General features: G+C 43.6%; 1 non-coding gene across 1 annotated transcript; it reads right to left on the reverse strand.

Annotated features, from left to right (window-relative positions):
• Positions 1 to 5,808: 5,808 nt before the first annotated feature.
• LOC116071751 lies at positions 5,809 to 5,941 on the reverse strand. The gene has a single exon (XR_004111124.1). It is a non-coding gene; the product is annotated as a small nucleolar RNA SNORA29 (small nucleolar RNA).
• Positions 5,942 to 6,230: the final 289 nt, after the last annotated feature.

Consider the following 6,230-nt stretch of genomic DNA (forward strand, 5'->3'; position numbering starts at 1 on the left):
CACAGGATAGGGGTGTGGGAGGAAGCATGCACAGGATAGGGGTGTGGGAGGAAGGTGCACAGGATAGGAGTGTGGGAGGAAGGTGCACAGGATAGGGGTGTGGGAGGAAGATGCACAGGATAGGGGTGTGGGAGGAAGCATGCACAGGATAGGGGTGTGGAAGGAAGGTGCACAGGATAGGGGTGTGGGAGGAAGGTGCACAGGATAGGGGTGTGGGAGGAAGCATGCACAGGATAGGGGTGTTGGAGGAAGCATGTACAGGATAGGGGTGTGGGAGGAAGGTGCACAGGATAGGGGTGTGGGAGGAAGCATGCACAGGATAGGGGTGTGGGAGGAAGGTGCACAGGATAGGGGTGTGGGAGGAAGGTGCACAGGATAGGGGTGTGGGAGGAAGGTGCACAGGATGGGGGTGTACACACATTTTTTTGGATGCTGTTGTTGTTGTTTGTTTTATTTTTCAGAACAGTTTATTTTCTCTGTGTAGCCTTGGCTGTCCTGGGATTCTCTTTGTAGACCAGGCTAGCCTTGGACTCACAGATCCACCTGCTTCTACCTCCAAGTGCTGGGATTAAAGGTGTACACTACCATGCCTGGCTCATGTGTTCTTTCTTTCTTTCCTTCCTTAAAATATTATGTGTGCGTGCATGCGTGTGTACATGTGTGTGTGTGTGTGTGTGTAAAAGTATACATATTCTTCAGCACAGTGTAGAGATCAGATGAAAACTTCTGGGACTTGGTACTCTTATTGTACTGTTGGCTCCTGGGATCAAACTCAGGTCATGTGGCCTTCCTAGCCAACTTTTACTGCTGAATCATCTTGCTGGCTCAGCACTTGGGAGGCAGAGGCAGAAGGATGGGGAGTTAAGAAGAAAATGACAGGATCTGGAGAGATGGCTCAGCAGTTAAAAGCACTGGCTGCTCTAACAGAGGGCCTGGGTTTGACTCCCAGCACCCACATGGCGGTTTACAGTTGCCTGTAGCTCAGTCCTAGGGGACCCAGTGCGCTCTTCTGGCTTCTGCAGACACCAGGCATGCACATAGTACACAGTCATACATCAGGCAAAGCACCCAACAGTGGCATTACCTGTGTACCTTGTTTAATAACTGGCATATAGTAGTTATTAAATAATTGTCGAGTCAATCAATTTATATGAAAGTACAGGGCTTTTCTATGTCCTCCCTTGTTCTCAAATAATGACATGGAAACCTTTATATTGATTAATTTGCTTTTAAAAATATTTACTTACTTTATGTATATGAATACACTGTATCTGTCTTCAGACACACCAGAAGAGGGCATCTGATGCCATTACAGATGGTTGTGAGCCCCATGTGGTTGCTGGGAATTGAACTCAAGACCTTTGGAAGAGCAGTCAGTGCTCTTAACCACTGAGCCATCTCTCCAGCCCGAGACCTTTATATTTATTAATAAGCTTCTTCACTATAGCCAGACAGATATTGATCTTTTCTAGCCTGACTATGCTGGCCTGCGCTACTTCCCAGCCACGTGGTGTTACTGTATCTTAGTCTTACTCTTGCTGATCCTGTTCCATCCGTGTCCTCATAGAGACACCCTGGGTCCCCAATGGCTGCTCCTCTCTCTCCTCTCTCCACCTAGGTTGCCCCTCACTGGGATTCCAAGTTCTGCCTTAATTCTCCTGCCCAGATATAGAGTAATCAGCTGTTTATTAACTTATCAGAGGTGAAGGAGAGCGGCTTTTACACAACATTGAGACAGAAGATGCTTCAAGAATAATGGCAATGCCAAGCCCTGGACTGCAACCAGATCTCTGGGGTACAGAAATCAGTGACTGAATACACAGTGCACAAAACATCCCCCAATATTTTTATATTTGCTGAGTGTCTATTCTATGATTGCCACCATTCAAAGTGCTGGAAAAATAAGATAATCCTCTTTGTGGACTTCTAAGGTGGTCCATGGAACTTAGGAAAATGGCTCCATAAGATGGGGTTGTAGTGAGATTTGTAGGACAACCTTAACTAATGACTGACGGGGGAGGGCCCAGTCCACTGTGGGTGGTGCTACCCCTAGGCTGGTGGTTTAGGTCCTTTAGGAAAGCAGGCAGAGCAAGCCAGTAAGCAGCACCCCTCCATGGCCTCTGCATCAGCTCCTGCCTACGGGTCCCTGCCCTGTTTGAGTTTCTGTCCTGACTTCCTTGGATGGTGAACAGCGATGTGGAAGTATTCGCCAAATAAATCTTTCCTTCACAAGTTGCTTTGGTCATAATGTCCTGTCACAGCAAAGGTAACCCAAAATAAAACAATAATAAAGATGTTTTGCTTTCAATGGAATTTTTAATGAAATCACTATTAACCTGAAAGAAATCTTTATTGATCATCATTTCTAAAGCCCCTTTATAATTAGCTAGGAATATTCTGATTATAAGTAGCAACAACAAAATCCCTCTTCAACCAGTTTATACAGTAGAGGAAAATTATTGTCTGAAATAACTGAAGAGCCCATGCAGATAGACAGTGGTTTTCAGGCAAGCCTTGATCCCAGTCTAACTACGGTGAGGAATATTGTTTGTCCCCTGCCTTTCTATAGTCGTATGAATGAGAATGGCCCCCACAAACTCATAGAGAAGTGGCATTATTTGGAAGGATTAGAACACGGGGCCTTCTTGGAGTGGGTGTGGCCTTGTGGAAGTAGGCGTGGCCTTATTGGAGGAAGTATGTTGTGGGTGTGGGCCTTTCAAACGTGCAAGCCAGGCTCAGTGTCTCTCTCTCTCTCTTCCTGTTGACTGCAGTTCCTGCAGTTCCTGATGGCGCTGAGCAACTCCTCCAGCGCCATGTCTGCCTGTTTCTCACAGTGATAACAGACTTAACCTTGGAACCAATAAGCCGTCCCAATCAAATGGTTTCCCTTATCAGAGTTGCCGCGGTCATGGTGTCTTAGGAAGATAGAAACCCTAACCGGAACCTTTTCTTTGTCATCTGTGCTGCCCACTGTATTGTAAGGCTACCTTCACCGCGGTCACAAGACTACTGCCCGATTCTTTGATGGACTTAGTCGTTTTCATTCATGCTCGGGCAGCTCCTATAGAACAAGGACGTTTCTTTCTTTGCAGTCTCCAGCCAACGTCACCTTCTCTTGCGTTTTACTGACCTAGGAACCATCTCTTACCAAATCCCTGTGGTAGGCAGCTGACAGGAAGCTATGGAAACCCTGGGATGAATGGAGTGGGTCAGGTTTCCCTCCACGCACATGGACTACGTGTGAAAAGAAGAGATGCAGGACGTAAACTGGGTGCTGCTATTGAGAGAAAGGTGGAACATACTGGCTAGAGATAAAAAAAAAAAAAAAAAAAAAAAAAAAAAAAAAAAAGGCCCTACATCTGCTATACTTTAAGGTCTAGAACTTAATCTCTGCACTCAGCACAGCCTCTTATTAACTGCCAGTCATAGGCGATTCACTGTACTAAGTGCTTTGGTAAATAATAGCCTTGATCCCATGAAACCAGAGAGTTAGCGTGAGAGAGGAGTGGAAGACGGCCCATCGGAAAACCTCTTCTTGTGCACACAAGGCGAGTTCTTTAACTGATCCGAACCTGAACGGTACCTGCTGTGCCACATGCTAAGAACCTTCCCTCTGTGCATGGCAGGCTTCAGAAACCCCATGTGTTACATAGCCTTTCATTCAGTTACCATGCAAGGTGAACCAATATAGAGAAAAAAAAAATGCTACTCTTGGGTCCAATACTCTTACCACATTCTTTAAAAGATTAACCGAGTGGTTTGTTATTCAAACCTTTGAGCCTCCAGGACACGTCCTGAAATATTTACCCTACATGGGATGTCTGAGACAGTTTCCCCTTCTTAGTCCCAAAATAGTTTCCCTTTCCCGTGTTTCCCTGTTCAACACAAAAGGGGCCATAATTCTTTTGCTCTGAATTTAATGGTTCATGCTTTTTAAGATGCCTAACTAGTGCCCATTGCAAAGTCAGTCCCTGATTTGTGTTGGTTGAACCCGAACCCACTGCCATAGAGGGTCAATCATACTTGTCTTCTCTTTAGAGAGTCTACTTAAATTATTACTCCAAATTATCCTTGATCAAAGATTTTATTGCCCTACATACGTGGAAATCACTATCCACCCTTTGGGTACCTCACATTATTATCCAGAGCAAAGATTGCAGGCTTTGGCCAGGCGTGTAATGCCCATTTTATTCCCAGTACTAGGAAGACAAAGGCAGAGGCAGACAGATATCTGTGAGTTCCAGGGCAGCCTAGTCTACACAGTGAGTTCCAGGGCAGCCTAGTCTACACAGTGAGTTCCAGGGCAGCCTAAGCTACATCGTGAGACCCTATATAAAAAATAAAAAGAAAGAAGAAAGAGGTACAAAGAAGAAAAGTAAAGTCCACACAGTTCCTCCTGCAGTTTAGTTGAAGAAAATCTAAATTGTAAATGAAATTCAAAGTGAACTAGAGAGAATAATTCCCAGAGAGCAAAAGGGGCCCTCCCCGGGTGGAGGGAACACAGAGCAGCTCAACAAATGCTTGTCTTTGGGTTTTGTTTTCTCTTCCTTCGTTCTTCCTTCTTTCCTTCCTTCCTTTTTTTTTTTTTTTAAATATTTATTTTATGTGTATGAGTACACTGTAGCTGTCTTCAGACACACCAGAAGAGGGCATCGGATCCTATTACAGATGATTGTGAGCCACCATGTGGTTGCTGGGATTTGAACTCAGGACCTCTTGAAGAGCAGTCAGTGCTCTTAACCACTGAACCATCTCTCCAGCAAGACAGAGTCTCACCATATAGCACTGGTCGATCTGGAACTCGGTCTGTAGTCCAGGTTGACCTTAAACTCACAAAGATCCTCCTACTTCTCTCTGCCTCCTGAGTACTGAGACTAGAGGTGTATACCACCATGCCTTGCTATAAGCAATTTCTTTCTTTTTAAATTTTTCTTCTTTTCTCTTTCTTTTTTTTATTTTTAAATGAACTTATTAGGTTTTTTTTTAAAGATTTATTTATTTATTATATATAATATACTGTAGCTGTCTTCAGACACTCCAGAAGAGGCCATCAGATCTCATTACAGATGGTTGTGAGCCACCATGTGGTTGCTGGGATTTGAACTCAGGACCTCTGGAAGAGCAGTCAGTGCTCTTAACCACTGAACCATCTTTCCAGCCTTTCTCTTTCTCTCTTTCTCTCTTTCTCTCTTTCTCTCTTTCTCTCTTTCTCTCTTTCTCTCTTTCTCTCTTTCTCTCTCTCTCTCTCTCTCTCTCAAATTACCTAAACATATACATGCAAGCAAATTAGAATGTATATAAATCTAATTATAGTATAAAACGGGGTCATTTATATTTCAGTTTGTTTTGTTTTAAACTATTTTATGTGTTTAAGTGTTTTGTCTGCATGTATGGCTGTGTACTATATGTATGCTGGATCCAGAAGAGGGCACTGGATCCCTAGAGCTGGCACAGTTGTGAGCCATCATGTGGGTGCTGGGAATCAAACCTGGGTTTTCTAGGAGACTAGCCAGTGCTCTGAACCAATGAGACATCGCTCCTGCCTCCTGTGTCAGTTTTCATCTGTGTGTTTAACAGTAGTACAATATTTATTAGTATATTAAAAAATAAATCCACTACTTTGAGGAGACATGGATGTCTTAGTGCATTAATCAGACAGCCTCTTCTATCTATCTCTGTTAACACTTGGGTTTCACTGATTGTGTGCACTGCTGTACTGTTTAAAGTATGGGAGAGAGAAGCCCTTTCAAGTCCATTACTCAGACTTTTGGGATTTAGCACACATGACTGTTAAGTGTCATAGGCATTGGCTTACTGTGCAGCCATTTCATATACAGGGAGGATATTGAACAACCCCTGTCCAGATCACGGCACCATTAATCTATTTGATAAGCATGACTACAAAAATCTCTTCCCATCTTCTCAGGGCAGGAGCCTTAAGCTATTTCCTAAGGTTTGTTCTAGAGACAAGGGAGGAAAAGTATTGAATTAATTAATTTTTTTTTTTTTTTGAGACAGAGTTTCTCTGTGTAGCCCTGGCTATCCTGGAACTCACTTTGTAGACCAGGCTGGCCTTGAACTCAGAGATTTGCCTGCCTCTGCCTCCCAAGTGCTGGAATTAAAGGTGTGTGCTACCACTGCCCAGCAATTTTTTTTTTCCTAGCGTCTGTTGTTTGTTTTAAATCAACATACAAATTCATGCATTTCTTTTTTTTTTTTTTTTTTTTTTT

Source organism: Mastomys coucha, unplaced genomic scaffold (assembly GCF_008632895.1).
Source record: "Mastomys coucha isolate ucsf_1 unplaced genomic scaffold, UCSF_Mcou_1 pScaffold22, whole genome shotgun sequence".
NCBI classification, from domain to species: domain Eukaryota; kingdom Metazoa; phylum Chordata; class Mammalia; order Rodentia; family Muridae; genus Mastomys; species Mastomys coucha.